Raw genomic sequence first — 16,356 nt, 5'->3', positions numbered from 1 at the left:
TCACACACACACTCACTCACACACACACTCACACAAACACACACACACTCACACTCATACACTCACACACACAAGACACACAGACACTCACTCACACTCACACACACACTCACACACACACTCACTCACACACTCACACACACACTCACTCACACACACTCACACACACACTCACTCACACACTCACACACACACTCACTCACACACACTCACACAAACACACTCACTCACACACACACACACTCACTCACACTCACACACACACTCACTCACACACTCACACACTCACACTCATATACATGGGTATCAGGGAGCAATGTCATTTCTGCTGCCTTTTCTCTCTCACGCAGGGACTGACCCCTCACTCATTTCTCTCGAACACTGACTGGACCCAGCCTGAGGAAGGGGATTTTCAGGGACGGAGAGCCCAATGGTGGTGAGTGAGAGCTTGCTCATTTATTCCAGCCTCCAGTTATAGATCACTGTCTGTATCCCAGCCTCCTGCCAGAGGCAGTATGTGCAAAGCTTTCACAAGCCAGCATTAACACTGAATTAAAGACCGCACGGCCCCAATCTGCCGAGTGCTGAGTTTCCCGTGTTGTTTCATTCCGTGTGGGTGCTGCGGAGGATTCAGGGGCTGGACGTGTTGAGCTATCGAGAGAAGGGAACCTTTGCCCAACTCCAGTGAAGACAAAACCTCTCAGAAACAAACCCGACTCAAACTGGGAGCTTTAAAGTGGAGCTGGGTCGGTGCAGTCAGACAGTAAAATAACCCGTGCAGGAAATCTCCTTCAGAAATAGCCGGTGAGTGAGAGAGAAAGCGGGGCTCTGGGTACGTGGATATAGACTAGTACAGCTCAAGATCATCAATTTATTACAGTGCGTGGACAGTGTGAACCCACATCAAATCACAAAATCTTGCATTTATATAGCACCTTTAACAGAAACAAACCTTCCAAGGAGCTTCACAGGAGCATAAATCAGACAAAAAACTGACATCCAGTCACAGACGCTGATATTAGGACAGGTGAAGGAAAGCTCGGTGAAATAGGGAGGTTGGAAGGAGAGTCTAAAAGGAGGAGAGTGAGGCAGAGAGGACGAGGGAGGGAATTCCAGAGTTTAGGGTCCAGACAGCTGAAGGCACAGTCACCAATGGTGGAGTGGTGGAAATTGAGGATGTGCAAGAGGCTGGAGGAGGCAGAGATCGCAGGGGGTTGCGGGAACTGGAGGAGATTACAGAGATAGGGAGGGATAAGGACATGAAGGTAATTGAAGACAAGGATGAGATTATTAAATTTGAGACTCTGCTGGACTGGGAGTCAATGTAGGTCAGTGAGTACAGGGGGTGATGTGTCAGTGAGTGAGTACAGGGGGTGATGTGTCAGTGAGTGAGTACAGGGGGTGATGTGTCAGTCAGTGAGTACAGGGGGTGATGTGTCAGTCAGTGAGTACAGGGGGTGATGTGTCAGTGAGTGAGTACAGGGGGTGATGTGTCAGTCATTGGGTACAGGGGGTGATGTGTCAGTGAGTGAGTACAGGGGGGGATGTGTCAGTGAGTGAGTACAGGGGGTGACGTGTCAGTCAGTGGGTACAGGGGGTGACGTGTCAGTCATTGGGTACAGGGGGTGATGTGTCAGTCATTGGGTACAGGGGGTGATGTGTCAGTCAGTGGGTACAGGGGGTGACGTGTCAGTCATTGGGTACAGGGGGTGATGTGTCAGTGAATGAGTACAGGGGGTGACGTGTCAGTCATTGGGTACAGGGGGTGATGTGTCAGTCAGTGAGTACAGGGGGTGATGTGTCAGTCACTGGGTACGGGGGGGATGTGTCAGTCAGTGAGTACAGGGGGTGACGTGTCAGTCAGTGAGTACAGGGGGTGATGTGTCAGTGAGTGAGTACAGGGAGTGATGTGTCAGTCAGTGAGTACAGGGGGTGATGTGTCAGTCACTGGGTACAGGGGGTGATGTGTCAGTCAGTGAGTACAGGGGGTGACGTGTCAGTCAGTGAGTACAGGGGGTGACGTGTCAGTCAGTGAGTACAGGGAGTGATGTGTCGGTCAGTGAGTACAGGGGGTGATGTGTCAGTCAGTGAGTACAGGGGGTGATGTGTCAGTCAGTGAGTACAGGGGGTGATGTGTCAGTCAGTGAGTACAGGGGGTGATGTGTCAGTCAGTGAGTACAGGGGGTGATGTGTCGGTCAGTGAGTACAGGGGGTGATGTGTCGGTCAGTGAGTACAGGGGGTGATGTGTCAGTCAGTGAGTACAGGGGGTGATGTGTCGGTCAGTGAGTACAGGGAGTGATGTGTCAGTCAGTGAGTACAGGGGGTGATGTGTCAGTCAGTGAGTACAGGGGGTGACGTGTCGGTCAGTGAGTACAGGGAGTGATGTGTCAGTCAGTGAGTACAGGGAGTGATGTGTCAGTCAGTGAGTACAGGGGGTGATGTGTCAGTCAGTGAGTACAGGGGGTGATGTGTCAGTGAGTGAGTACAGGGAGTGATGTGTCAGTCAGTGAGTACAGGGAGTGATGTGTCAGTCAGTGAGTACAGGGGGTGAGGTGTCAGTCAGTGAGTACAGGGGGTGATGTGTCGGTCAGTGAGTACAGGGGGTGATGTGTCGGTCAGTAAGTACAGGGGGTGATGTGTCAGTCAGTGAGTACAGGGGGTGATGTGTCAGTCAGTGAGTACAGGGGGTGATGTGTCGGTCAGTGAGTACAGGGGGTGATGTGTCGGTCAGTAAGTACAGGGGGTGATGTGTCAGTCAGTGAGTACAGGGGGTGATGTGTCGGTCAGTGAGTACAGGGGGTGAGGTGTCAGTCAGTGAGTACAGGGGGTGATGTGTCGGTCAGTAAGTACAGGGAGTGATGTGTCGGTCAGTGAGTACAGGGGGTGATGTGTCAGTCACTGGGTACAGGGGGTGATGTGTCAGTGAGTGAGTACAGAGGGTGATGTGTCAGTCAGTGAGTACAGGGAGTGATGTCTCGGTCACTGGGTACAGGGGGTGATGTGTCAGTGAGTGAGTACAGAGGGTGATGTGTCAGTCAGTGAGTACAGGGAGTGATGTCTCGGTCACTGGGTACAGGGGGTGATGTGTCAGTCAGTGAGTACAGGGGGTGATGTGTCGGTCAGTGAGTACAGGGAGTGATGTGTCAGTCAGTGACTACAGGGGGTGATGTGTCAGTCACTGGGTACAGGGGGTGATGTCTCGGTCACTGGGTACAGGGGGTGATGTGTCAGTCAGTGACTACAGAGGGTGATGTCTCGGTCACTGGGTACAGGGGGTGATGTGTCAGTCAGTGAGTACAGGGGGTGATGTGTCAGTCAGTGAGTACAGGGTGTGATGTGTCAATCAGTGAGTACAGAGGGTGATGTGTCAGTCAGTGGGTACAGTGGGGTGATGTGTCAGTCAGTGGGTACAGTGGGGTGATGTGTCAGTCAGTGAGTACAGGGGGTGATGTGTCAGTCAGTGAGTACAGGGAGTGATGTGTCAGTCAGTGAGTACAGGGGGTGATGTGGCAGTCAGTGAGTACAGGGTGTGATGTGTCAATCAGTGAGTACAGGGGGTGATGTGTCAGTCAGTGGGTACAGTGGGGTGATGTGTCAGTCAGTGGGTACAGTGGGGTGATGTGTCAGTCAGTGAGTACAGGGGGTGATGTGTCAGTCAGTGAGTACAGGGAGTGATGTGTCAGTCAGTGACTACAGGGGGTGATGTGTCAGTCAGTGAGTACAGGGTGTGATGTGTCAGTCAGTGAGTACAGGGAGTGATGTGTCAGTCAGTGAGTACAGGGAGTGATGTGTCAGTCAGTGAGTACAGGGTGTGATGTGTCAGTCAGTGAGTACAGGGAGTGATGTGTCAGTCTGTGAGTACAGGGAGTGATGTGTTAGTGAGTGACTACAGGGGGTGATGTGTCAGTCAGTGAGTACAGGGTGTGATGTGTCAGTCAGTGAGTACAGGGAGTGATGTGTCAGTCAGTGAGTACAGGGAGTGATGTGTTAGTGAGTGACTACAGGGGGTGATGTGTCAGTCAGTGAGTACAGGGTGTGATGTGTCAGTCAGTGAGTACAGGGGGTGATGTGTTGGTCAGTGAGTACAGGGGGTGATGTGTCAGTCAGTGAGTACAGGGAGTGATGTGTCAGTCAGTGAGTTCAGGGGGTGATGTGTCAGTCACTGGGTACAGGGGGTGATGTCTCGGTCACTGGGTACAAGGGGTGATGTGACAGTGAGTGAGTACAGGGGGTGATGTGTCAGTCAGTGAGTACAGGGGGGGATGTGTCGGTCAGTGAGTACAGGGGGTGATGTGTCCGTCAGTGAGTACAGGGGGTGATGTGTCAGTCAGTGAGTACAGGGGGTGATGTGTCAGTCAGTGGGTACAGGGGGTGATGTGTCAGTCAGTGAGTACAGGGGGTGATGTGTCAGTCACTGGGTACAGGGGGTGATGTGTCAGTCAGTGAGTACAGGGGGTGATGTGTCAGTCACTGGGTACAGGGGGTGATGTGTCAGTCAGTGAGTACAGGGGGTGAGGTGTCAGTGAGTGAGTACAGGGGGTGATGTGTCAGTCAGTGAGTACAGGGAGTGATGTGTCAGTCACTGGGTACAGGGGGTGATGTCTCGGTCACTGGGTACAGGGGGTGATGTGTCAGTGAGTGAGTACAGGGGGTGTTGTGTCAGTCATTGGGTACAGGGAGTGATGTGTCAGTCACTGGGTACAGGGGGTGATGTGTCAGTGAGTGACTACAGGGGGTGATGTGTCAGTGAGTGAGTACAGGGGGTGTTGTGTCAGTCATTGGGTACAGGGAGTGATGTGTTAGTCACTGGGTACAGGGGGTGATGTGTCAGTCAGTGAGTACAGAGGGTGATGTGTCAGTCAGTGAGTACAGGTAGTGATGTGTCAGTCACTGGGTACAGGGGGTGATGTCTCGGTCACTGGGTACAGGGGGTGATGTGTCAGTGAGTGAGTACAGGGGGTGTTGTGTCAGTCATTGGGTACAGGGAGTGATGTGTCAGTCACTGGGTACAGGGGGTGATGTGTCAGTGAGTGACTACAGGGGGTGATGTGTCAGTGAGTGAGTACAGGGGGTGTTGTGTCAGTCATTGGGTACAGGGAGTGATGTGTTAGTCACTGGGTACAGGGGGTGATGTGTCGGTCAGTGAGTACAGGGGGTGTTGTGTAGGTCAGTGGGTACAAGGGGTGAGGTGTCAGTCAGTGGGTACAGGAGGTGATGTGTCAATCAGTGGGTACAGGGGGTGATGTGTCAGTGAGTGACTACAGGGGGTGATGTGTTAGTCACTGGGTACAGGGGGTGAGGCCTCGGTCAGTGGGTACATGGGGTGAAGTGTCAGTCAGTGAGTACAGGGGTTGATGTGTCAGTCAGTGGGTACAGGGGGTGATGTGTCAGTCAGTGGGTCCAAGGGGTGAGGCCTCGGTCAGTGGGTACATGGGGTGAAGTGTCGGTAACTGGGTGCAGGGGAGTGATGTGTGAATGGGACTCGGTGCTGGTTAGGACACGAGTAGCAGAGTTTTGGTTGAGCTGATGTTTTCGGACAGTGGAGATGGGAGGTGACCAGGAGGATATTGGAATAGTCAAGTCTGGAGGTGACACAGCTACAGAGTGTTGCAGTTGAACAAGAAACAAGAAATCATATTGAGAAATGTGTCACTGTTTGGGATTGAGAATAAGAGAGCGATCGAGGGACTGGTGGATTGAGACAGTGAGACACTGTCTATCTCTCCACTCTCCCCCGTGGTTTCACACTGAACACAGACCATTGGTGGAGCAATTACACTGGGATGGGCAAGAGGTCAGAATTGAAGGAATGCAGAGATCTTAGTTTTATTTCAGTGACAGCAAAGGGTGGATTCTCCAAGTTCTGTTTATACTTGATCGAATTTTTTTTATCCTCAGATATCTTTTAAATCTAATCAAAGGATCAGTTTGCAGAATTCTTTCTAAATACAAATAAATCCCTCGTTAATGTTTTGTTGTTGTGGGGTTTATAAAACCGTCACATTAATGGCTGTATTCTGTTTCTTGGGAAAAGAGAGTGGAGCAGAGATTGGGAGAGAATTCGTTTCACTGTTTATATCATTTAATAAACTCAATGACACATTAACTCCTGTTTCCATTTGGAATTTAAACCTCTCGAATACGAATGATAACGAATAATTCGAGCTGGAAGTAAATGATGGCGGTTCGTTAGGAGATGGGGCTGGTGTAGACCAGTTTAACAGGGAGAGCTTGTATTAATGAGTGAGTGAGACAGATACACATCACAGTGAATAAAACCCTTCACACCTGCCCTGTTCCACTGGCCCGACCTCAATCTAATCACACATTTATTAACGTCACTGCTGGTGACTAAACGAAGGAATTGTGTTTCAAGACTGATTTTCACCATCTCAAGACATTCCTAAGCAATGAGATTAATAACCAGATCACCTATTTTAGTGATGTTGCTAATGGGATAAATATTGGGCAGGAAACGGGGGAGAACTCCCTGCTCTTCTAACAAATATTGCCCAGGAATCTTTCACATCCACCTGAGAGAGCACACGGGACCTGGGGTTGATACCTCATCCAAAAGACCCCAGCTTCTACAGTGCAGCCCTCCCTCAATACTGACCCTCCGACAGTGCAGCACTCCCTCAGTATTGACCCTCCGACAGTGCAGCACTCCCTCAGTACTGACCCTCCGACAGTGCAGCACTCGCTCAGTACTGACCCTCTGACAGTGCAGCACTCCCTCAGTACTGACCCTCCGACAGTGCAGCACTCCCTCAGGACTGACCCTCCGACAGTGCAGCACTCCCTCAGTACTGACCCTCCAACAGTGCAGCACTCCCTCAGTACTGACCCTCCAACAGTGCAGCACTCCCTCATTACTGACCCTCCGACAGTGCAGCACTCACTCAGTTCTGACCTTCTGACAGTGCAGCACTCCCTCAGTACTGACCCTCAGACAGTGCAGCACTCACTCAGTTCTGACCTTCTGACAGTGCAGCGCTCCCACAGTACTGACCCTCAGACAGTGCAGCACTCCCTCATTAATGACCCTCTGACAGCGCAGCACTTCCTCAGTACTGACCCTCCGACAGTGCAGCACTCCCTCAGTACTGACCCTTCGACAGTGCAGCACTCCCTCAGTACTGACCCTCCGACAGTGCAGCACTCCCTCAGTCCTGACCCTCCGACAGTGCAGCACTCCCTCAGTACTGACCCTCTGACAGTGCAGCACTCCCTCAGTACTGACCCTCCGACAGTGCAGCACTCCCTCAGTCCTGACCCTCCGACAGTGCAGCACTCCCTCAATACTGACCCTCCGACAGTGCAGCACTCCCTCAGTACTGACCCTCCGACAGTGCAGCACTCCCTCAGTACTGACCCTTCGACAGTGCAGCACTCCCTCAGTACTGACCCTCCGACAGTGTGGCACTCCCTCAGTACTGACCCTCCGACAGTGTGGCACTCCCTCAGTACTGACCCTCCGACAGTGCAGCACTCCCTCAGTACTGACCCTCCGACAGTGCAGCACTCCCTCAGTACTGACCCTCTGACAGTGCAGCACTCCCTCAGTACTGACCCTCCGACAGTGCAGCACTCTCTCAGTACTGACCCTCCGACAGTGTAGCACTCCCTCAGTACTGACCCTCTGACAGTGCAGCACTCCCTCAGTACTGACCCTCTGACAGTGTAGCACTCCCTCAGTACTGACCCTCTGACAGTGCAGCACTCCCTCAGTACTGACCCTCTGACAGTGTGGCACTCCCTCAGTACTGACCCTCCGACAGTGCAGCACTCCCTCAGTACTGACCCTCCGACAGTGTAGCACTCCCTCAGTACTGACCCTCTGACAGTGCAGCACTCCCTCAGTACTGACTCTCCGACAATGTGGCACTCCCTCAGAACTGCATCAATTTTGATGCCTGAGGACAGAAGTATTTTCAATGAGTGTCTGTGATCAGGTCTCTGGGTGTGTTTGTTACTGAACCTCTCCCACTGGGAAATCTGTGAATGATCCGGGTTAGGAAGTATGGTTAATTCTGCAGAAGGTCAAAGGAACCAGCAGAGGGATATCATGGGATGGGGATTGGGTTGCGGAATGGGTTGAGAGCGGCAGAATTTAACAGAGTGAGACAGAGGAGGACCCGAAGAGCGGCAGAGTTTGTAAAGAGTTATCCTAACCTAGCTTAGCCAAGACAAACCAAACCAAGCCAAACCAAGCCTGGCCAGGCCAGTCCAGTCCAGTCCTGTCCAGTCCACCAGAGCGGAATGACCATGTTCTGTGAAAAAATATCAGTGTGACTTCACAGGAAGACAAGGAGTTAATTGGTTGGTGAGAGTTTTTCTCATTTATCTTTCAAAAACATAAGTAATTGTAATAATTACTTTCTGTTTACGAATAGTAAAGTAGTAGATTGACTGGTGACTATTTTCTGGTAATTAAATAAATAATTAGTTTGTTGTTTAAAACACAATCATGATGACAGGGCAGGTGAAATGTTGTGGCTGCAGTTTGTGAGAGCTGGTGAACACCAGTGTGATCCATGGCAAACGTCTGCAGTGTCTACGGATTGAGGAGCTTCGGCTCAGTGACCTGGAGGCCGAGTTACAGACACTCTGATGCATCAAGAAGGGGCAAATTTACCTGCACTCTTTGTAGCAGGAGGCAGTCATACCCCTTAGGGTAGGGTCTTCTGGTTTGGTCAGTGTTCAGGAACAGGAGGGTGTGTCTGCAGCTGAGGCAGGTAAGGGGACCTGGAGTGCAGCAGCATCAGCCTTTGTGATTGTCCAACAGGTTTGAGGTTCTTTCAGCTTGTTTGGATGAGAGTGGGGGCTGCAGGGTGGATGAGCAACCTGACCATGGCACCATGGTACAGGAGGCTATTCATGTGGGGGGAGTAAATAGGAATGCAGTGATAGTTGGGGACAGTATAGTCAGGGGGATAGACATAGTTCTTTGCAGCAAAGAGCAAGAGTCCAGACGGCTGTGTTGCCTGCCTGGTGCCAGTGTTCAGGACATCTGCTCAGGACATCTGCTAAGGGCTGGAGAGGACCGTACAGTGGGAGGGGGAGGATCCAGTCATCGTGGTCCATGATGTAGGTACCAACAACATAGGCAGGACAAGGAAATAGGTTCTACATAGTCAGTATGAGGAACTAGGCAGTAAATTAAGAAGCAGAACCTCAAAGGTAATAATCTCTGGATTATTATCTGAGCCACGTGTAAATGTTTTTTATTTTGAAGCAGCGATAGTGCGAGCGAGGGGGCAGCTGGGAAGGTGAGTTTCAGTTTAAATTAACTTACCTCGTGATTCGGCGGTCACGGGGACTGCTGGGTAAGTAAACTTATATATTCGGGCAGTGGCTAAACCCGAAACATTACACGTGTAGTGTCTCCTACCCATCCTCCTCCTCTAACCAAAAAAAAGGACTCTTGTGTGGAGGGTTTGGTAAGGTAAGGTTTTCCTTTTTCTTTAATCTCTGTTGTCAATTTAGAGCAGAGGGGATGGAAGCTAGGGCAGTTGCATGCTCCTCTTGCAGGATGTGGGAGGTGAGGGTCACCACTGGTGTCCCTGCTGACTTCACCTGTGAGAAGTGCACCCAACTCCAGCTCCTCGCAGACCGCGTTAGGGAACTGGAGCTGGAGCTGGATGAACTTCGGATCATTCAGGATGCTGAGGGGGTGATAGAGAGCAGTTATAGGGAAGTAGTGACACCTAAGTTACAGGATAAAGGTAGCTGGGTGACCGTCAGGGGAGGGAAAGGGAATAGGCGCACAGTGCAGGGATCCCCTGTGGCCGTTCCCCTCAATAATACGTATACCGTTTTGGATACGGTTGGGGGGGACCTACCAGAGGAAAGCCACAGCGGCCAGGTCTCTGGCACTGAGCCTGGCTCTGTGGCTCAGAAGGGAAGGGGGAGAATAGGAGAGCGATAGTGATAGGAGATTCAATGGTTAGAGGAACAGAGAGGAGATTCTGTGGTCGTGAACGAGACTCGCGGATGGTATGTTGCCTCCCGGGTGCCAGGGTCAGGGATGTCTCGGATCGAGTCTATAGGACTCTTAAGGGGGAGGGGGAGCAGCCAGAGGTCGTGGTACATATCGGTACCAATGACATAGCTAGGAAAAGGGATGAGGACCTGAAAAGCGAATATAAGGAGTTAGGTTGGAGGTTGGAAGCTGAAAGGCAGGACGAGCAGAGTAGTAATCTCCAGATTGTTACCGGTGCCACGTGCTAGTGAGGCTAGAAACAGAGAGCGAGTGCAGCTGAACACGTGGCTACAGAGCTGGTGTAGGAGGGAGGGATTCAGATATGTGGATCATTGGGATACCTTCTGGGGAAGGTGTGACCAGTACAAGAAGGACGGGTTGCTTCTGAACTGGAGGGGCACCAATATCCTGGGCGGGAGGTTTGCTAGAGCTCTTCGGGAGGGTTTAAACTAGTTTGGCAGGGGGATGGGAACCGGAGCCACGGATCAGTTGATGGGGTAGCTGTTGAACAGGCAGATACCGAGTGCAGAGAGTCTGTGAGGAAGGTTAGACAGTTGACAGGGCAAAGTTAGACCCAGTATGATGGGTTGAAGTGTGTCTATTTTAACGCAAGAAGTGTCAGGAATAAGGGTGATGAACTTAGAGCATGGATCAGTACTCGGAGCTACGATGTTGTGGCCATTACGGAGACTTGGATATCACAGGGGCAGGAATGGATGTTGGATGTTCCGGGGTTTAGATGTTTCAAAAGGAATAGGGAGGGAGGTAAAAGAGGTGGGAGAGTGGCATTGTTAATCAGGGATAGTATCACAGCTGCAGAAAGGGAGGTCGTCGAGAAGGGTTTGTCTACTGAGTCATTATGGGTGGAAGTCAGAAACAGGAAAGGAGCAGTCACTTTGTTGGGAGTTTTCTATAGACCCCCCAATAGCAACAGAGACATGGAGGAACAGATTGGGAGGCAGATTTTGGAAAGGTGCAGAAGTAACAGGGTTGTGGTCATGGGTGACTTCAACTTCCCTAATATTGATTGGAACCTCCTTAGTGCAAATAGTTTGGAATGAGCAGTTTTGGTCAGGTGTGTCCAGGAAGGTTTTCTGACTCAATATGTAGATAGGCCGACTAGAGGGGAGACTATGTTGGACTTGGTGCTTGGCAACGAACCAGGCCAGGTGGCAGATCTCTCGGTGGGAGAGAATTTCGGTGATAGTGATCACAACTCCCTGGCCTTTACTATAGTCATGGAGAGGGACAGGAGCAGACGGGATGGGAAAATATTTAATTGGGGGAGGGGGAATTACAATGCTATTAGGCAGGAACTGGGGAGCATAAATTGGGAACAGATGTTCTCAGGGAAATGCACGACAGAAATGTGGAGGTTGTTTAGGGAGCACTTGCTGCGACTGCTGGATAGGTTTGTCCCGATGAGGCAGGGAAGGGATGGTAGGGTGAAGGAACCTCGGATGACAAGAGATGTGGAACAGCTAGTCAAGAGGAAGAAGGAAGCTTACTTAAGGTTGAGGAAGCAAGGATCAGACAGGGCTCTAGAGGGTTACAAGGTAGCCAGGAAGGAACTGAAGAATGGACTTAGGAGAGCTAGAAGGGGACATGGAAAAGTCTTGGCGGGTAGGATTAAGGAAAATCCCAAGGCGTTCTACACTTACGTGAGGAACAAGAGGATGGCCAGAGTGAGGGTAGGGCCGATCAGGGATAGTGGAGGGAACTTGTGCCTGGAGTTGGAGGAGGTAGGGGAGGTCCTAAATGAATACTTTGCTTCAGTATTCACTAGTGAGAGGGACCTGGTCGTTTGTGAGGACAGTGTGGAACAGGCTGATATGCTCGAACAGGTTGAGGTTAAGAGGTAGGATGTGCTGGAAATTTTGAATGATATGAGGACAGATAAGTCCCCGGGGCCAGACGGGATATACCCAAGGATATTACGGGAAGCGAGGGAAGAGATTGCTGCGCCTTTGGCGATGATCTTTGCATCCTCACTGTCCACTGGAATAGTACCGGATGATTGGAGGGTGGAAAATGTTGTTCCCTTGTTCAAGAAAGGGAATAGGGATAACGCTGGGAATTATAGACCAGCCAGTCTTACGTCGGTAGTGGGCAAATTATTGGAGAGGATTCTGAGAGACAGGATTTATGATTATTTGGAAAAGCATGGTTTGATTAGAGACAGTCAGCATGGCTTTGTGAGGGGCAGGTCATGCCTCACAAGCCTTATTGAATTCTTTGAAGATGTGTTAAAACACATTGATGAAGGAAGAGCAGTGGATGTGGTGTATATGGATTTTAGCAAGGCGTTTGATAAGGTTCCCCATGGTAGGCTCATTCATAAAGTGAGGAGGCATGGGATACAGGGAAAGTTGGCTGTCTGGATACAAAATTGGCTGGCCCATAGAAGACAGAGGGTGGTAGTAGATGGAAAGTATTCAGGATGGAGCTCGGTGACCAGTGGTGTTCCACAAGGATCTGTTCTGGGACCTCTGCTCTTTGTGATTTTTATAAATGACTTGGATGAGGAAGTGGAAAGCTGGGTTAGCAAGTTTGCCGATGACATGAAGGTTGCTGGAGTTGTGGATAGTGTGGAAGGCTGTTGTAGGTTGCAACGGGGCATTGACAGGATGCAGAGCTGGGCTGAGAAGTGGCAGATGGAGTTCAACCTGGAAAAGTGTGAAGTGATTCATTTTGGAAGGTCGAATTTGAATGCAGAATACAGGCTTAAAGACAGGATTCTTGGTAGTGTGGAGGAACAGAGGGATCTTGGGGTCCATGTCCATAGATCCCTCAAAGTTGCCACCCAAGTTGATAGGGTTGTTAAGAAGGCGTATGGTGTGTTGGCTTTCATTAACTGGGGGATTGAGTTTAAGAGCCGCGAGGTTATGCTGCAGCTCTATAAGGCCCTGGTTCGACCACACTTGGAATATTGTGTTCAGTTCTGGTCGCCTCATTATAGGAAGGATGTGGAAGCTTTAGAGAGGGTGCAGAGGAGATTTACCAGGATGCTGCCTGGACTGGAGGGCATGTCTTACAAAGAAAGGTTGAGGGAGCTAGGGCTTTTCTCATTGGAGCGAAGAAGAATGAGAGGTGACTTGATAGAGGGGTACAAGATGATGAGAGGCATAGATAGAGTGGATAGCCAGAGACTTTTTCCCAGGGTGGAAAGGGCTATCACCAGGGGGCATAATTTTAAGGTGATTGGAGGAAGGTTTCAGGGAGATGTCAGAGGTAGGTTGTTTACACAGAGAGTGGTGGGTGCATGGAATGCACTGCCAGCGGTGGTAGTAGAAGCAGATACATTAGGGACATTTAAGCGACTCTTGGATAGGTACATGGATGATAGTAGTATGAAGGGTAGGTAGTTAGTTTGATCTTAGAGTAGGTTAAAGGTTCGGCACAACATCGTGGGCCGAAGGGCCTGTACTGTGCTGTACTGTTCTATGTTCTATGTTCTATGTTCAAATTTGAATAGGGTAAATAAGATTATAGAAATGAATGCGTGGCTCAAAGACTGGTGTGGTAGAAGTGGGTTCTGGTTCATGGGGCACTGGCACCAGTACTGGGGAAAGAGGGGGGCTGTACCATTGGGATGGTCTACATCTGAACCATGCTGAGGCTGGTGTTCTAGCGAGCCACATAACGAGGGAGGTAGAAAAGGTTTTAAACTAAATAATGGAGGCAAGGGATCAATTTTGGGAAGATGTGGTAAATCAAAGTGTAGTGACAAGGCAAGAGAGAAAGGTATTAATTTGGGAAATGATAAACAGACTGTGACAGGAAGGAAGAGAGAGTACAAATTTAAGAGTAAATCTGCAGTCAAGACTAGACGTTACAAAAATAATAAAAGGACAAAGTTAAAGGCTCTGTATCTGAATGCACGTAGCATTCGAAGCAGAACAGATGAACAAATAGACATAAATAAGTACGATCTGATAGCCATTACAGAGATATAGCTGCAGGATAACATCGATTGGGACCTGAATATTGAAGGGTACATGACATTTAGGAAGGACCGGAAGCTGGGAAAAGGTGGAGGGGTGGCTCTGTTAATTAATGATGGTATTAGCACAATAGAGAGGGATGACCTAAGTTCAGGAGACCAGGATGTAGAAGCAGTTTGGGTAGAGATGAGATATGATAAAGAGAAGTCACTCATGGGAGTGGTGTATAGGCCTCCAAACAGTAACAACATGGTAGGATGGTGTACAAAGGAAGAAATAATGGGAGCTTGTCAGAAAGGTACCGTGATAATTCTGGGGGATTTTAATCCACATATAGAGTGGAAAAATCAGATGGGCAAAGGTAGCCTAGATGAAGAGTTCATAGAATATTTTTGGATAATTTTTGAGAACAGCAGATTCTAGAGCCAATCAAAGAGCAGGCTATATTAGACCTGGTATTATGCAACGAGAAAGAATTAATTAACGACCTCATAGTGAAGGTGCCCTTAGGTAGCAGAGATCAGAATATGAATAAATTTTACATTCAGTTTGAGAGAGAGAAGAGTGGGTCTCAGATTACTTAAATAAGAGCAATTATAAGGGCATGAAAGCAGAGTGAAAAGTGAACTGGCAAATCAGGTTATGGGATAGGTCAATAGAGATGCAGTGGCAGACATTTAAGGGGATATTTCAGAATACACAGAATAGATACATTCCAATGAGAGAGAAAAATTCCAAGGGGAAAACGCTCCAACAATGGTTAACTAAAAAAGTTAAAGATAGTATCAAACTTAAAGAAAAAGCATATAATTGTGCAAAGATGGGAGGCAGGTCAGAAGGTTGGTCAGAATATAAAGAACAGCAAAGAATGACTAAAATATTGATAAGAAGGGAAAAATTAGACTATGAGTGGAAGCTAGCTAGAAATATAAAAACAGATAATGAGCGCAGTGAACATTGGTCCTATCGAAAGTGAGTCTGGGGAATTAATAAGGGAGAATAAGGAAACGACAGATGAATTGAACAGATATTTTACATCAGTCTTTACAATAAAGGATACAAGTAACATCCCAGAAATAGCTTTAAATCCGGAAATGGAAGGGAGGGAGGAACTCAAGAAAATTACAATCACCAGGGAAGTGGTACTGAACAAATTGTTGGAGCCTCAGGCTGACAAGTCCCCGGGTCCTGATGGACTTCATCCTAGGGTGTTAAAAGAAGTGGCTAGTGAGATAGTTGATGCATTAGTTTTAATTCCCTAGATTCGGGGAAGGTTCCGTTAGATTGGAAAATAGCGAATGTAACTCCTTTATTCAAAAAGGGAGGGAGACAGAAAGCAGGAAACTACAGGCCAGTTAGCTTAACATCTATTTTGGGGAAAATGTTAGAAGCTATTATTAAGACGGTGTAGCAGGGCACTTAGAAAACTTCAAGGTAATCAGGCAGAGTCAACATGCTTTTGTGAAAGGGAAATCATGTTTAACCAATTTATTGGAGTTCTTTGAGGGAGTCACATGTGCTGCAGATAAAGGGGAACCAGTGGATGTACTGTACTTAGATTTCCAGAAGGCATTTGACAACCTGCCACATCGAAGGATATTGCGGAAAATAAAAGCTCATGGTGTAGGGGATAATATATTGGCATGGATAGAAGATTGGCTAGCTAACAGGAAACAGACAGCAGCCATAAATGGGTCATTTTCTGGTTGGCGAGATGTAATGAGTGGTGTGCCATAGGGATCAGTGCTGGGGCCTCAAATTTTACAATTTATATAAATGACGTGGATGAAGGGACCGTAGGTATGGTTGCTAAATTTGCTGATGACACAAAGATATGTAGGAAACTAAGTTGTGAAGAGGACATAAGGGGGCTACAAAGAGATATAGATAGGCTAAGTGAGTGAGCAAAGACCTGGCAAATGGAGTATAATGTGGGAAAGTGTGAAATTGTCCATTTTGGCAGAAAGAATAAAAAAGAAGCATATTATCTAAATGGTGAGAGATTGCAGAGCTCTGAGATGTAGAGGGATCTGGGTGTCCTAGTGCATGAATCGCAAAAGCTTAGTATGCAGGTACAGCAAGTAATTAGGAAAGCTAATAGAATGTTATTGTTTATTGCGAGTGGAATTGAATACAAAAATAGAGAGCAAAACAAGAAATGCTGGAAGTCCTCGTCCCCTTCCCATGGCACCTTCCCCTGCAATCGCAGGAGGTGCAATGCCTGCCCATTTACCTCCTCTCTCCTCACTATCCCAGGCCCCAAACACTCCTTTCAGTTGAAGCAGCGATTTACTTGTACATTTTTCAATGTAGTATATTGTATTTGCTGCTCACAGTGTGGTCTCTTCTACATTGCTGAGACCAAGCACAGACTGGGTGACCGCTTTGCGGAACACCTCCGCTCTGTCCAAAAGCAGGACCCCGAG

General features: G+C 48.9%; 1 protein-coding gene across 1 annotated transcript in view; it reads left to right on the top strand.

The window, feature by feature from the left end:
* The first annotated feature begins 372 nt into the window (after window positions 1–372).
* LOC137372615 (netrin-G1-like) overlaps window positions 373–16,356 on the top strand; it is a 215,455-nt gene continuing 199,471 nt past the window's right edge. Inside the window, exon 1 of the mRNA XM_068036552.1 lies at window positions 373–436. The gene's annotated coding sequence lies outside the window, so the exon portion shown is untranslated. The remainder of the gene's footprint in view (window positions 437–16,356) is intronic.

The sequence above is a fragment of the Heterodontus francisci genome, chromosome 8 (assembly GCF_036365525.1).
Source record: "Heterodontus francisci isolate sHetFra1 chromosome 8, sHetFra1.hap1, whole genome shotgun sequence".
NCBI lineage: Eukaryota > Metazoa > Chordata > Chondrichthyes > Heterodontiformes > Heterodontidae > Heterodontus > Heterodontus francisci.
The sequence above is the reverse complement of the archived record's forward strand: the minus strand, read 5'-3'. Positions and strand labels throughout refer to the sequence as shown.